Genomic DNA, 15935 nt, shown 5'->3' with positions numbered 1-15935 from the left:
GTCGTGGTGAGGTGTTTTAAATTACGTGGTGGTGAGGTGTTTTGAATTACGTGGTGGTGAGGTGTTTTGAATTACGTGGTGGTGAGGTGTTTTGAATTACGTGGTGGTGAGGTGTTTTGAATTACGTGGTGGTGAGGTGTTTTGAATTACGTGGTGGTGAGGTGTTTTGAATTTCGTGGTGGTGAGGTGTTTTGAATTACGTGGTGGTGAGGTGTTTTGAATTACGTGGTGGTGAGGTGTTTTGAATTTCGTGGTGGTGAGGTGTAATCGTCGCAAACTTCCAGTCTGCACGTGCAACTCCCCTATGTATGTGCTGACGGGTTCTTTCTTGGAAAAAAAACATTCAACCTAAATCTTCAACCTAAATTGCCTATAAAAATGTAATATCACAAACACAACAAATACATTTGCGCAAAATAATTGTTTGTATTATGATTGGTGTAAATCATGACAACACAGCAACTCAGGTACAGTCATTATCCTCGGCTAAAATAAGCCCGTTCCTCAGTAACGACGCGTGGTGAGGCGAGCGCAGCGAGCTAGTATACACACACACACACACACACACACACACACACACACACACACACACACACACACACACACACACACACACACACACACACACACACACACACACACACACACACGTATCTCAGAACGGGTTTTTGCTGTTTTTTTCATCATCTCACGATATCGCAATATTTTACATCCCACACACTATCATGAGTTTCCCACTTCCCCTCCTCAAATTTCTCTTCCTTATCGGCTTTCCCCTCGACATTTCTCTTTCTCGTGCATCTGGTTTTTCAGGATCCTTTCCAATCGCTCACTTTGGTGTAATGTGGTGCTTCCATCTTCGCTGTTTGGCTACGTGAGGATGTGTGCATCGGCATGTTGTATCTGTGACAGTCAGTTGTTGTGGTTTTGGTGTTTAAGGCAGCTTGAAATAATTATTGCGTAATCTTTCATTGCCTTCTGCTGTTTCTCTGACGAAACATAGTTCTTGCCAATATTACACTGTATTATTTAAAATATATATTACGAATTTAATTATTTGCTCAAAATCCCTTTTAATGAATCATCACAATAAGTGCCAGTGGGATGAGTCTTCATGCATTTCCGACTGGTTCAATCCTGCGTCACGCTGAGGGCGTTCATTGTTTCATGACGAGTTGTTGCAATAAAGCATCTCCAGCTTGGTGTTGTTGACCAGTAAAGGCTTGTCACATCCATGTTAAAAAATCTATGAGTGAGCCAACTTGGGTTTAAGGGACGCCCTGGTTGTCTATCCAACAGCAAGTATTCAGTGATGCAATAATGTAAGGAATCAATGGAACGTTCATCCATTGGAAGCAAGGAGAAGCTCGCGTTTCAGGCGTTAACCCTTCGCCAAAGCTAAAAACCCTTTTCCCCATGATTTGCTATTTTTTTGCTCCAAAAAAGCTTTCACGGATAAGAAGCGCTTCCCACAGCGGTTGGCATACTTTTTCTGTTGATTTCACACATTGTACAGACAACTGCATTCCTCCCGATGGAATCCATCATTGTTTGTGACGTCATCATTCCTCTTTTCAAACAGCAAGAACTCAGTTTCGATTCTATCCCAATCACTCAACTCAAGCCATGTTGTTTCTCCTTTCTCAGAAATGGTTGAATGCGGTTTCTGCCATTGGCAAATCCTCCTATATTGACTTGGTAATACGCAACTTTCATGCTGATTATCCGGTCTTCCTCTGCTCCAATTGTTTCATCTGATCACGTGCTTGTGAGTGTCAACATTTCTCTGGCTATTCTTGCAGTGCCAGATGGTCTGCCATTTCACTCAGGCTGAATGGATGGCAATACAAGCAGCCATCTCTCTTCAGGACTGGTCTTCCATCTTTGCCGCCCCTGATGTCAATTTGACCTGGGAATTCTCCCACCGAAGCTTTCTCTCTTATTCACAGATTCACCCCATGCCATCTAATGTTGTCGTAACCATCCTCTTGCCCATGGTACACTGAAACCTGTGGTGAGGCAGTTGTTCTGAAACAAGTTGCCTTCTCTTCCTGGAAGGCAAGTCTGACCGAAGGCAATCTCAGATCATTCCAATAGGTCCGGCACAACAAGTGTGTGTCCACTCTCAGGAGAGCCAGAAAATAGCATCGGTCCAACTTGCCTCTTTCCTCAAAGACCTTGTGGTACCTCGATAAGTCCATCTCCAGGGTATCTTCTCCATCCATCTACTCACTGATGTCAAATAGCACCACAGCGGACTTTTCTTGTGAAAATGCCGAATGCCTTGGTGCATCGTGCTCTCCAAACTCTTGTGCTCTTGTGGTCGACGAAGGCAGTGAACGCACAGCCCTCGAGCAGATGGCGGAAGTGCCTGACCGCCAAGTGAAGCCCGAGCAACTCGCGGTCGAAGGTACTGTAACGGCGTTCGGGCGGGCGAAGCTGCTGGCTAAAGAACGCCAGCGGTTGCCAAGCTCCACGCACCCATTGCTCGTGCACCGCGCCCACCGTGTAGTCCGAGGCATCGGTGGTGAGGGCGATCGGTGCATCGGGCGCCGGGTGCGCGAGCATGGTGGTGTTAGCCAAGGCGAGCTTCGCGCCCGTGAACGCCGTGTCCATCTGCTCGGTCCAGGTAACGTCGCCTTTGCCCGGCTTACCTCGGAGAGCTTCGTGCAGGGGGCGCAGGAGCTGGGCGATACGGGGCAGGAACCGATGGTAAAAGTTCACCATGCCCAGGAACTCCTGCAGCCCTCTGATCGTGCGGGGGCGCGGAAACCCCTTCACCGCCTCCACCTTGGCCGGCAGGGGGACGGCTCCGTGCCTGGTGACACGGTGCCCCAGAAAATCGATTATGGCGGCGCCGAACCGGCACTTTGCGGGGTTCACAATCAGGCCATGCTGGCCCAGGCGTTCAAAGAGCGTGCGGAGGTGGCGTAGGTGCTCTTCGCGGGACGCGCTGGCGACAAGGATATCGTCCAGGTAGACGTAGACAAAATCCAAGTCGCTGGAACGCCTGAGCCGCATTCTTCAGACTGAAGGGCATGCGCAGGAACTCGAAGAGTCCGAATGGCGTGATGACCGCCGTCTTCGGGACGTCCTCCGGCCTGACGGGGACCTGATGGTAGCCGCGTATGAGGTCCACCTTCGAGAAGAAGGACCTGCCCGCCAAACGGGCGGAAAAGTCCTGAATGTGGGGGACGGGGTAGCGGTCGGGAGTCGTGGCGTCATTGAGACGGCGATAGTCCCCGCACGGTCGCCATCCCCCGCCGGGCTTCGGCACGATGTGCAGCGGCGACGCCCAAGCGCTCTCTGAGCGCCGAACGATGCCGAGTCGCTCCAGGGTAGCGAACCCCGCTTTTGCCACCGCCAGCTTCGTCGGCTCGAGGCGGCGTGCCCGGGCGTAGACCGGTGGCCCGACGGTGGGGATGTGATGGGTCACCCCGTGCTTGACGGCCCCCGCCGAGAAGGTGGGCCGCGTGAGGGCCGGGAAGCCGGCGAGGAGGCGGGTGAATGCGTCCGCTGCCGGAAGCGTACAGACCAACGTGGCCGGAACCGAACCGTTCGGCAAGCCGCTTGGCAAGCCGCTCGTTGAGCTGGGCAACGCACAAGCGAGTGAGCTGAACGTCTCGGCCTGGACAAGACGTCTGCGCTTGACGTCGACCAGGAGCCCATTAGCGCACAGGAAGTCCGCGCCAAGCAGTGCCATGGGCACGTCGGCGGTGACGAACGTCCATCGGAAAACCTGCCCTCCGAACCGCAGAGAGAGGCAGCGTTTTCCGTACGTACGGATGGGCGTCCCGTTCGCAGCAAGCAGCGCGGGGCCCCCACCCGCGGCGTGCTTGTCTGACGTGCCGGCGGGAACGACACTCACCTGCGCTCCCGTGTCGCACAGGTAACGGCGCCCGGAGAAGGTGTCCGTTATGAACAGCAGGCTTGCCGAACGGCCGGCGCTCATCGCCACTATTGAGCGCCGGCCCGGGCGTTTCCCGACCTGTTGAAGGAGCATGGCGGATGACACTGCCGAGCTTGGTGGCCGAACTTGGCGTGGAACCAGCACCAGGTGGTGGAGCTGGAGGAGCGCGGCTGGCTCCGCCAGGCCGGTGGAGTTGGCGGGTTTCCCCGCGGTGGCGGTTTTCGCCGCGGCGGTGGGCGGGGCGTGGCGGCGGTCACGAGGTGCGTATCAGCATGCTGCGTATGCTGTATAAGCTGATGCTGTGGAACAGCAGCATCAGCAGCATCAGCCTCGAGGGCCGTGACGGCCACGCCGACTCTCGCCCGCGTGTCCGAGCCTCTCCTCAGTGAAAGACACATGAAAGCCCACTTGGAGTTTGCAAAAAAGTACCGAAAGGACTCTCAGACTGTGAAAAACAAGATTCTGTGGTCTGATGAAACCAAGATTGAACTGTTTGGCTTCCGTCTGGCCACTCTGCCATAAAGCCCAGATCGGTGGAGTGTTGCAGTGATGGTTGTCCTTCTGGAAGTTTCTCCCATCTCCACACAGGATCTCTGGAGCTCAGCCAGAGTGACCATCAGGTTCATGGTCACCTCTCTTACCAAGGCCCTTCTCCCCCGATTGCTCAGTTTGGCTGGGCGCCAGCTATAGGAAGAGTCCTGGTTGTTCCAAACGTATTCCATTTAAGAATTATGGAGGCCACTGTGCTCTTGGGAACCTTCAATGCAGCAGACATTTTATTGTAGGCTTCCCCAGATCTGTGCCTCGACACAATCCTGTCTGAGCTCTGCAGGCAGGTCCTTCAACCTCAAGGCTTGGTTTTTGCTCTGATACGCATTGTCAGCTGTGAGACCTTATATACGCAGGTGTGTGCCTTTCCAAATCATGTCTAATAATAATAATAATAATAATTCATTTATTTTGTGTAGCGCTTTTCAAGAAGCCCAAAGGCGCTTTGACAGAGTGCAAAACATAATGCATAACATTACATGAAAACAACAATTGCAAAAAGACAAGAATCAATAGGGAAATATTTAAAGCAAAAGGAGGGAGAAGGAGAAGAGATAGTCAGGGGTTAAATGCTGTGGGTTGAATGTTGAATGCAGTGTTGAACAGGTGGGTCTTTAGTGATGTTTTGAATGTGGTGAGTGAGGAGGAGTCTCTGATGGTGTGAGGTAGTGAGTTCCAGAGGGTGGGAGCAGCGATGGAGAAGGCCCTGTCCCCCCAGGATCTGAATTTGGTCCGGATGGGGGGGGGGGGGGGGGGGGGGTCAGGAGGTTGGTACCAGCAGAGCGGAGGTTGCGGGTGGGAGTGTGTCTGGAGAGGAGGTCAGTCAGGTAGGATGGGGCCATGTTATGGAGGGCTTTGTATGTCAAGAGGATTTTGTACTGGATTCTCTGGGGGATGGGGAGCCAGTGAAGCTTGTAAAGGACGGGGGTGATGTGGTCACGGGTCCAGGAATGGGTGAGTAGATGGGCAGCGGAGTTCTGAATGTATTGGAGTTTATTGGTGATTTTTGACGGTGAACCATAGAGGAGGCTATTGCAGTAGTCCAGACGGGAGGTGATGAAGGCGTGGATGAGGGTTTCTGCAGCCGTGGAGGAGAGGGATGGACGGAGACGGGCAATGTTTTTCAAGTGAAAGAAGGCTGACTTTGTGATCTGTTTAGTGTATTTGTCGAAGGAGATGGTTTGGTCAAAGATGACGCCAAGACTCCGGATGTGAGGGGAGGTGGATACTGGGATACCGTCGATGTTGAGGGCAAAGTTACGGGTGGATTTTGTGAGCGTTTTTGGGCCAATGATGATTATTTCAGATTTATCACAGTTAAGCTCGAGGAAGCCGATTTGAAGCCAGGATTTTATTTCAGTGATGCAGTTTGTCAGGATAGAGTGGGTGTTGGTGGAGATGAAAAGCTGGATGTCATCGGCGAAGCAGTGGAATTGGAGACCATGACGGCGGATTAAGTGACCGAGGGGGGACAGACAAAGGATGAAGAGGAGGGGGCCAAGAACTGAACCCTGGGGGAGGGGAGCAGTGGGGGACCCACAGTTATTGATGGAGATGAACTGGCGTCTGTCAGAGAGGTACGATTTAATCCAAGAGAGGGCAGCGCCGGCAACGTCAAAGGTGGATTCAAGTCGGGTGATGAGGATGGTGCGATCGATGGCGTCAAAGGCAGTGCTGAGGTCGAGGAGGACGAGAATGCCGAGGTTGCCAGCGCCAGAGGAGAGGAGAAGGTCGTTGGTGATTTTGAGGAGAGCAGCCCCAGTACTGTGGCTGGAGCGGAATCCGGACCGGAATGTTTCATACAGGTTATTGGCAGAGAGGCGATGTCTGAGCTGAGTGGCTACAGCGTGTTCCAAAACTTTTGACAGAAAGGGTAGGTTGGAGATGGGTCCGAAGCCGTCCAGGGTGTCAGGGTTTAGACCAGGTCCCTCCAGAATGGGGGCAACAGCAGCAATCCTGAGGGAAGGTGGGATGATGCCTGTAGACAGGGAGGAGCCTATTGTTGCAACGATAATCAATTTAATTTACCACAGGTGGACTCCAATCAATGTGTAGAAACATCTCAAAGATGATCAAGAGAAATGGGAGGCACCCCGAGCTAGATTTCAAGTGTCATAGCAAACGGTATGAATACTTATGTCAATGTATACAAAAAAAAAAAAAAAAAAAAAAAAAAAGTGATATTTCAGTTTTTTCTTTTTAATAAATTTACAAAACTTTCTAAAATCCTGTTTTCTCTTTGTCATTATGGGGTATTGAGTGCAGATTGATGAGGGAAAAAACTGAATTTAAAGGATTTCAGCGTAAGGCTGCAACATAACAAAATGTGAAAAAAAGTGAAGGGGTCTGAATACTTTCTGAATGCACTGTAGATCTATAATTATCTACACACACGTGGTGTGAGCGAGGAGGACCTGGGAAAATTGAAAAAAATAAAAATAGGGAAAATGAAATAAAAAAAATTTGGGAAATTAGGGAAATTAAAATCCAATTTAAAAAAAAAAATTGGATGGACACTCGAGGGCCAAGTCCAAGGTGTTTATAGATGGGAGCATCTGCTGACATTAAAATGTAATGGGGGACGTTCTTAGATCTGTGAACCCCAAACACAGAATCCTCAACACTTCAGTCAAGGCTTAACTTTTGTTTGTTGGTGTGTGTGTGTGCAATGGGGGATGTTCTTAGATCTGTGAACCCCAAACACAGAATCCTCGCCACTTCAGTCGAGGCTTAACTTCTGCACACAATTTTCTTTGTTGGTGTGTGTGTGAGTGAGTGAGTAATAATCTATATTATAAGAGGCCAAGGTGATTCTGTCCGTCTGTCCGGGGGTGTGGCTTAGTCCGTTTGCAGAGTAGCTCCACCCATTCTTGGAGAGGCTTCATGGAAACAAATATCCACCATTTTATTACCTCGAATGGCTTTCAGGCCTGTTTAGTTAGGCCCATGCTGTCTTTCTCTCTCACACAGGTTTATTTCAATTCTAATTCGATATATCATTTCATTTTTAACAGTCGCTAACAAAGTGTTGGACTCGGTTGAAAAAAAACGGGAAGAGAATCCCAAGAAAGTTTCCGTTTATAGAACGAAATGATTTCTCAAAGGCCTGTAAACTAAAGCCCATTCATTGAGAGTCACCCTCACGATTTTATCTCGAATTCACCATCTGATTTAATTTTTATCGATGGTTTTAGACTCGGTGTCAGAAATAATTGAGAACATTCACACACACACTGGAAATTGCCGAGATATATTTATAAAAATCGCGCCACGATGATACACGAAAATACACCGCCTAAAATAACATTCGGGGAAAATGTCGACATATATTAAAAATTCGCTTTTTCTTTTCCGTTAAGATATATTACTTTTACGTTTTATGAGAGTCGGCACAAAAACGACATATATATCTTCGTTCTTTCTTATTTCATTCAACATTATTATCCGGAAGTAAAATATGTTTCAGGAAATTACCGAGAGATATTTCTTCGTTTTTTTTATTAGTTATGTGCGCATACACTTTAAATAGGTTTATTTGAAATCTTTAATTTTCACAATGTAATTTACTTGCCATTTGTCATTTGATAATTACGAGGCACTTCCTCTTGAGGATCGTGACAATTCATGCGTTGCGTGGAAACTTCCATTTCCAAAATGAATGCGACGGTCGATGAAGAACGCAGACTTGAACAGGATGTAGCAAGAAAACGAATGAGACGGGCGAACGAGTCCGTCGACGAACGTCAATGCAGACTTCAACAGGATGTAGCAAGAACCGCACAGAGACCGCACGAGACGGGAGTACCGCACAGAATGCTGCTGCAACAACGATGAGGAGGGTTGGAGAGGAGCGAGGGGTTGGAGAGCGAGGTGCTAGGGGTTGGAGAGAGGAGCGAGGGGTTGGAGAGCAAGGGAATAGGGGTTGGAGAGCGAGGCGCTAGGGGTTGGAGAGAGGAGCGAGGGGTTGGAGAGCGAGGAGCGAGGGGTTGGAGAGCAAGGGAATAGGGGTTGGAGAGCGAGGCGCTAGGGGTTGGAGAGTGAGGAGCAAGGAGTTGGAGAGTGAGGGGCGATTGGAGCGGAGAGTGAGGGCCGATTGGAGCGGAGAGGAGTGTGAGGAGGTATTGGAGAGGAGTGTGAGGAGGTATCGGAGAGGAGTGTGAGGAGGTATTGGAGAGGAGTGTGAGGAGGTTTTGGAGAGGAGTGTGAGGAGGTATTGGAGCGGAGTGTGAGGGGGTATTTGAGAGGAGTGTGAGGAGGTATTGGAGAGGAGTGTGAGCAGGTATTGGAGAGGAGTGTGGGGAGGTATTGGAAAGGAGTGTGGGGAGGTATTGGAGAGGAGTGTGAGGAGGTATTGGAGAGGAGTGTGAGGAGGAGTGGCATTGGAGAGGCGCGAGGGTGGAGAGGAGTGAGGGGTCACATATTATGTGAAATAAATAAATTGTGTTCATTACACCATTTTAACCATTTTGTAAAATTTAATGTGCAGCATGTAAATCAAGATGTCCAAATGTCACACACGTCCATACCCGTGGGATTCCCACGGGTGACCCCACTAGTACTATTATACCAACCCTAACCCAACCCCACCCCTAGCCCCAACTCCAACCCCAACCCCAGCCCTCACCCGAACCCCAACTCTAGCCCTAACCCCAGCCCCCACCCTAACCCCAGCCCCCACCCTAACCCAAACCCCAGCCCTAACCCCAGCCCCAGTCCTAACCCTCACATTCAAAATCCCAATATAATATTTTTTCATCTTCTTCCAATTCTGTCTTCAAAAGCTTTCAAGTTTGAAGAAGTAGAAATGGGAAGGAAGAATTTTCCAGCATTTTCTTCCTCGAACTTTCTTGATATTGCTGAAACATATGTAAAACAAAAATTGCTTATCTAATATTATAGCATACATATAATTTAATTTCTTTTCAATCAACTGAACTGACCTTAAATGAAACATCATCAAACAAAGAACAATGTTCATTGCTTTAGAATCCAAAGAGTCTCCAAGGTATAACTCATTCTGTGGGTCTTGGTTGTTCAAAAAGTCTTCAAACGAATCAATAATTTCACCCCAAGTTGTGGTAAAAGCAGTTTTCATGTTGCATCTCAGATACAATTTCACGTGAGAGGAAATAACAATGTATTAATTTAATACAAATATTATTATCTATCTATAATTCCAGTAATCTCTGTCTGTCTGTCTGTACGTCTGTACGTTTGTCTGTGACCGCTGTTTCTCGACAACCACGGGTCCGATATACTTTTAACTTGCCAGGTATATTGCTGGGGACCCGAGGATGTGCCTTTTCAAGGTTTCATATTAATCGGACAATTACTTACCGAGCTATGTCCAAAAAACGATTCAACCAATCAGAGAGCAGCGAACGATCGCGTGTGCCGAACGTGGCGGGCACACTCTGCCTCGGATGGCACATTTGAGAGCGTATTCATTTATTTCACGTTTGCAAACTATGTTGGCGTTAAACTATGTTTTACAACTAATAAAAACGAATTTGCGATTCATTCGCTTTCCTGCGCGTTTGTGTACGCGATGGCGATTTCTTTACCAAACTCCGGAAGCCGTTCGCTTTGGACCAAACCATTGCATGTAAATAGAGGGGGGGGATTGTCACCACTCGCAAGCCGTTCGCTTTGGACCAAACCATTTCATGTAAATAGAGGGGGTGGAAATAATTTTAGATATATATATATAGTACGGGCATGCCCTAGTCTATCTATAATTCCAGTAATCTCTGTCTGTACGTTTGTACGTTTGTCTGTCTGTGACCGCTGTTTCTCGACAACCACGGGTCCGATATACTTTTCACTTGCCAGGTATATTGCTGGGGACCCGAGGATGTGCCTTTTCAAGGTTTCATATTAATCGGACAATTACTTACCGAGCTATGTCCAAAAAACGATTCAACCAATCAGAGAGCAGCGAGCTATCGCATGTGCCGGCGTTGCGAATGGACCAAACCATTCCATGTAAATAGAGGGGGGGGTTCTGTGGTCGTTGCGAATGGACGAAACCATTTCATGTAAATAGAGGGGGGGGGGATTGTCACTGTACTCGCAAGCCGTTCGCCGTTCGCTTTGGCGTTGCGAATGGACCAAACCATTTCATGTAAATAGAGGGGGGGGATATAATTTTAGATAGATATATAGTACGGGCATATATATAGTACGGGCATGCCCTAGTATGTATAAATCAGACTTTGTAAAAATAACTAAATAAATAAATAAATAAATCAACTCTTACCTCCATTGATGATAGTCAGAGAGCCTACTACACTCTATTTCAACCCATAGCATACAAAAGGTTTGACCCCCTAGAGTTGTTGGGGGTATCAAGCTGAGTAAAAAAAAGTATGTAAGATTGACCCCCCCTGCTGGAACTAGTCACCAGACCCCCCTAAAATGACCCCAATAATGGGTTATTTCAACCCATCTCATACATGGACCAAATTTGGTTACAATATAGTGTCATGTCAGGACATTACAAAAATGTCAAATCTAACAACTTACCCTGCTGGAAAGGTGATGTTAGACCCCCCGCAAAGTACCCCCCAAAATGGGTTATTTCAACCCATCTCATACATGGACCAAATTTGGTCACAATATAGTGTCATGTTAGGACATTACAAAAACATCAAATCTAACAACTTACCCTGCTGGAAAGGTGATGTTAGACCCCCCGCAAAGTGCCCCCCCCTAAAAACGGGTTATTTCAACCCATCTCATACATGGACCAAATTTGGTCACAATATAGTGTCATGTCAGGACATTGCAAAAACATCAAATCTAACAACTTACCCTGCTGGGTAGGTGATGTTAGACCCCCCCCCCCCCCCCCGGCCCCAAAGTACCCCTGTTTCAAGCCATCGTTTACATGAACCAACTTCGGTCACAATCATGTCATCAGGATATTACAAATTATCAAATGTAACAACTTAACAGCTTAAGACATGTCTGTACATTGACATACATCATCATTTAATGCCCCTAGTTTAGTAAAAGTATGCAAATGACCTTGCTAGGCCCTCCTTGGTAATATTTTTTGTAAACTACGGAAGCCAATAGAGGACAACCAATAAAATATTGTTGATGCACTTATAATAGCATGACATGATCAAATATAATATAATAATAGAAGCCTGAATGAAACCAATCAGAGATGATTGACTTGTAGGCATACTATCCTAAATTTCATGAGCATTATATGGTCAAATAGCAAATACATTTTGTATTTAACTTTCACAGATACTGAACGAGCCCCTCCTTGAGGAACTGCATATTCTAGATTTTCCAGTTTTTAAGCAACATGCTTTCATATAGTAAGTATGGAAACTTAATCTGAAGAATTTATGTTTTCCTCTTGACATTCCCCTCTTCTTTTGGTTAATAATGATAACAAAGTTGATATTTGTTCCACATTAGAGGATATTAAAATGTTTAACAATCAAACATTATTTGAAATGCATTGGTTTGATAATTTAAAATGTTTAATCTTATTACAAAGATTAACTAATAAAGCTCAGAAGCCTCTTACAATGGAGATTAATAGTTAAATCAAACTTCTATACTTGTAGTTGTAACTTGTAGTGTGTATGCTGATTTCATTAACCAACACTTGTAGTGTATGCTGACTTTATTTGATTTGTGATATTAATTTTCAGATACAGATGGACTCTGACAGAGATACCACAATGTACACAAGCTGTGTAAACATTTCTCTCTGTGTAGCCTTAATAAACTTAATAAACCACGCTGATGATGATGCTGATGACCACACCAATGACCTATTCCTGTATCATTTATTGTTTTAAATGAATTTTAAAACAACGATAAATCATGATGTCTTCCCTAAAATAAGAGCTCTGTTGCTGACAGGAAGTCATGTTTCGTTTATGTTTGAGTCTTGTGATAATAAATAGTAATCCTCATTGACTGATGGTGAGTTTATATATTTGAAGTATCATGTATTTTGTGTGTAGATTGTTTTGAGGAAGGGTCTAACATCACCCACCTTTTCCAGAAGGGTAACGTTAGATTTGTTATATTTGTACATCGTGACCAAATTTGGTTCGTATATGCAATAGGAGATTGCGGGGGGTCTAACATCACCTACCCAGCAGGGTAAGTTGTTAGATTTGATGTTTGTGTAATGTCCTGACATGACACTATATTGTAACCAAATTTGGTCCATGTATGAGATGGGTTGAAATAACCCGTTTTTAGGGGGGGGGGCACTTTGCAGGGGGTCTAACATCACCTTTCCAGCAGGGTAAGTTGTTAGATTTGATGTTTTTGTAATGTCCTAACATGACACTATATTGTGACCAAATTTGGTCCATGTATGAGATGGGTTGAAATAACCCATTTTGGGGGGTACTTTGCGGGGGGTCTAACATCACCTTTCCAGCAGGGTAAGTTGTTAGATTTGACATTTTTGTAATGTCCTGACATGACACTATATTGTAACCAAATTTGGTCCATGTATGAGATGGGTTGAAATAACCCATTATTGGGGTCATTTTAGGGGGGTCTGGTGACTAGTTCCAGCAGGGGGGGTCAATCTTACATACTTTTTTTTACTCAGCTTGATACCCCCAACAACTCTAGGGGGTCAAACCTTTTGTATGCTATGGGTTGAAATAGAGTGTAGTAGGCTCTCTGACTATGAGGTTTGAATCCAGTTCATCAATTTGAAGGTTTAGTTCCACACAGGTTCCACTCCAAGGAATTGCAAAGTCGTCCCACTCCATCTCTATCTCTATCTCCAGCTCAGCACAGTAGTCCATTCTCAAGAGAAGTAAGAAGTGTGCCTGCGCTTGAACCCTTTATATAAGACTGGTTGGTGGGTGTGGTTTCCTTTGGAAATTCCCTGGGCATGCCTGGACAAGCCTTAACTGGAAATGATGCAATGCAATGCAATACCCTAACTGAAAATGATGCAATGGCAGGGAGAGTTTATAAAGTGGGTGGGGCTTAGCAAAAGTGGGCGGGGCTCAGCAAAAGTGGACAGGGGCCGAGTCAAAAGTGGGCAGGGCATAGTCAAAAGTGGGCGATGATAAAGAGGTGCTGTATATTTGAACCAACATAAATTTAAAAAATGTTTTAATTGGAGAAGAACACAATAGCACCACAGCACTTCAGTATATAATTTATAATTGGGAAAATTGAAAATTGGGGAAATTATATAATTTTAAATTATATAATAAAAAAATTGGAAATTGAAAAAGAAAAAATTGGAAATTAAATTTAAAAAATTTGGAACATTGAAATAATTGGGAAAATTCAAAAATGAACCATGTTGGACAGGTTTATTTGTTCGGGATTAAACCCGTTTGGTTTTATTCAAAGCTCTATCCCGGTGTGTACCCTGGTTAGAATAGGTACACCGTATCCCTGCGTGTCGTAAGAGGCGACTAAGAGGGTTGGCGTCAGGAAGGGCATCCGGCCATAAAAACATTGCCTCAAAAAGAGAACCATGACAATTACAACTACATATGGGCAGGGTACAGCCCGAAGTGGAGATCGGTTTCTGAGGTTTGGGACATGGAATGTAGGGACAATGACAGGGAGATCAGGAGAAGTGGTGGAAATATTGATCAGAAGAAGAGTGGACATATGTTGTGTGCAAGAGACGAGATGGAAGGGAAGTGGTGTGAGAATGGTGAAGGGTAGACAGGGACAGAAATACAAGTTTGTGTGGCAAGGGTGCCCGGAGGGCGTCAATGGTGTTGGTGTCCTGTTTTCTGAGGAGTTTGTAGACAGTGTGGTGAGTGTGACTAGAGTGAGTGAAAGGTTGATGATGGTGAAAATGATGATTGGAAAGCTCTTGGTGAACGTCATCTCGGGATATGCTCCGCAGGTTGGTCGGAGCGATGAAGAGAAGGACAAGTTCTGGTGTGCGAGAGAAGCTGATGGAAAACGTGAAAGATGAGGAAGTTGTTGTGGTAGGAGGAGACCTAAATGGACATGTGGGAAGGAGTATGGACGGTTTTGAGGGAGTTCATGGGGGTTACGGATATGGTGTGAGAAATGGAGAAGGTGAAAGGATTTTGAAGTTTGCTGATGGAGCTGATTTGTTGATTTGTAATACTCAGTTCCAGAAAGAGTATAATAAGCTTGTTACATACACGTCAGGTGGGTCGACGACAACCGTTGACCTCCTGATGTTGCGTAGGCGAGATAGGGGGCACCCACGGGACAAAGGTGATCCCGGGGGAGGAGGCTGTTTCACAGCACCACTTGGTTGTCTGCGACATAAGGGTGAAAGGTGCGAGGAGAGCTCGGCGGGTGAAGTACCAACCGAGAATGAAGGTGTGGAGGTTGAAAGAGGTGACAGCAAGGGAGGCATTACAAGAGAGGCTGAGTAGGGTAGAGGATGATGTGGTTGAGCTTGAACGTGGTTGGATGTCAATGAAAGATAGTCTGTTGGGAGCTGTTGGTGAGGTATGTGGATGGACAAAAGGACCACCGAGGCACTCGGAAACATGGTGGTGGGATGAGGATGTTGGAAAGAGGATTGACGAGAAGAGGAAGAAGTTCAAGGAGTGGCAGAAGGCGAAGGGTACGGGAGCAGAAAAAGCAGAGCATGAAAGTTATAAGGCAGCCAAGAAGGCTGCAAAGAAAGAGGTAGCAAAGGCGCAGGAGGCATGTCGGAAAATGTTCGGAGAAAGCTTGGATTCGGAAGAGGGTCAGAGAGTGGTATTCAGGATTGCAAAGCAGATAGAGAAAGAGAGGTGTGATGTGATGGGGGTGAGTTGCTTGAAGGATGAAGTGGGACAAATCGTTGTGGACCCAGATGGAATTAAAGGAAGATGGAAAAGCTATATGGAAATTCTGTTGAATACAGAGAATGAATGGGATGGCAACATAGAGAGTAACCCAGTTTTAGGACCGGCAGAGAAGATAACTGAGAAGGAAGTTGAGGAAGCGATAAAAGCAATGAAGAGTAGAAAAGCAGGAGGGCCGACGGGAGTTGTGGGAGATATGTTGAAGGCAGCATGAAGTTGGGGTGTGTAGAGAATGACAGAGATCTGTAATCTGGTGGTGAAAGAAGGCCGCATTCCAGTGGATTGGGAACTGAGTACCCTCGTCCCTCTATACAAGGGGAAAGGTGACCCTTGGAGTGTGGCTCGTACCGAGCGATAAAGTTATTGGAGCATGGAATGAAGGTATTGGAAAGGGTGTTGGAGAGGAGGACAAGGAAGAAGGTGAAGATCGATGAAATGCAGTTTGGATTTATGCCAGGAAGAGGAACGACAGACGTGCTCTTTATTGTGAGGCAGTTGCAGGAGAAGTACATGGAGAAGAGGAAGAAGTTGTTTCGTGGGTTTGTTGATCTGGAGAAAGCATTCGATAGGGTTCCACGTGAAGTATTGACATGGGCATTGAGGAAGTTAGGAGTGGAGGAATGGTTGATCAGAGTAGTGATGGCAATGTACAAAAGAGCGCGCACAGCTGTAAG

Source organism: Myxine glutinosa, chromosome 1, assembly GCF_964187855.1.
Source record: "Myxine glutinosa chromosome 1, kmMyxGlut1.1, whole genome shotgun sequence".
Lineage (NCBI taxonomy): Eukaryota > Metazoa > Chordata > Myxini > Myxiniformes > Myxinidae > Myxine > Myxine glutinosa.
Note: the sequence above shows the minus strand (reverse complement) of the source record.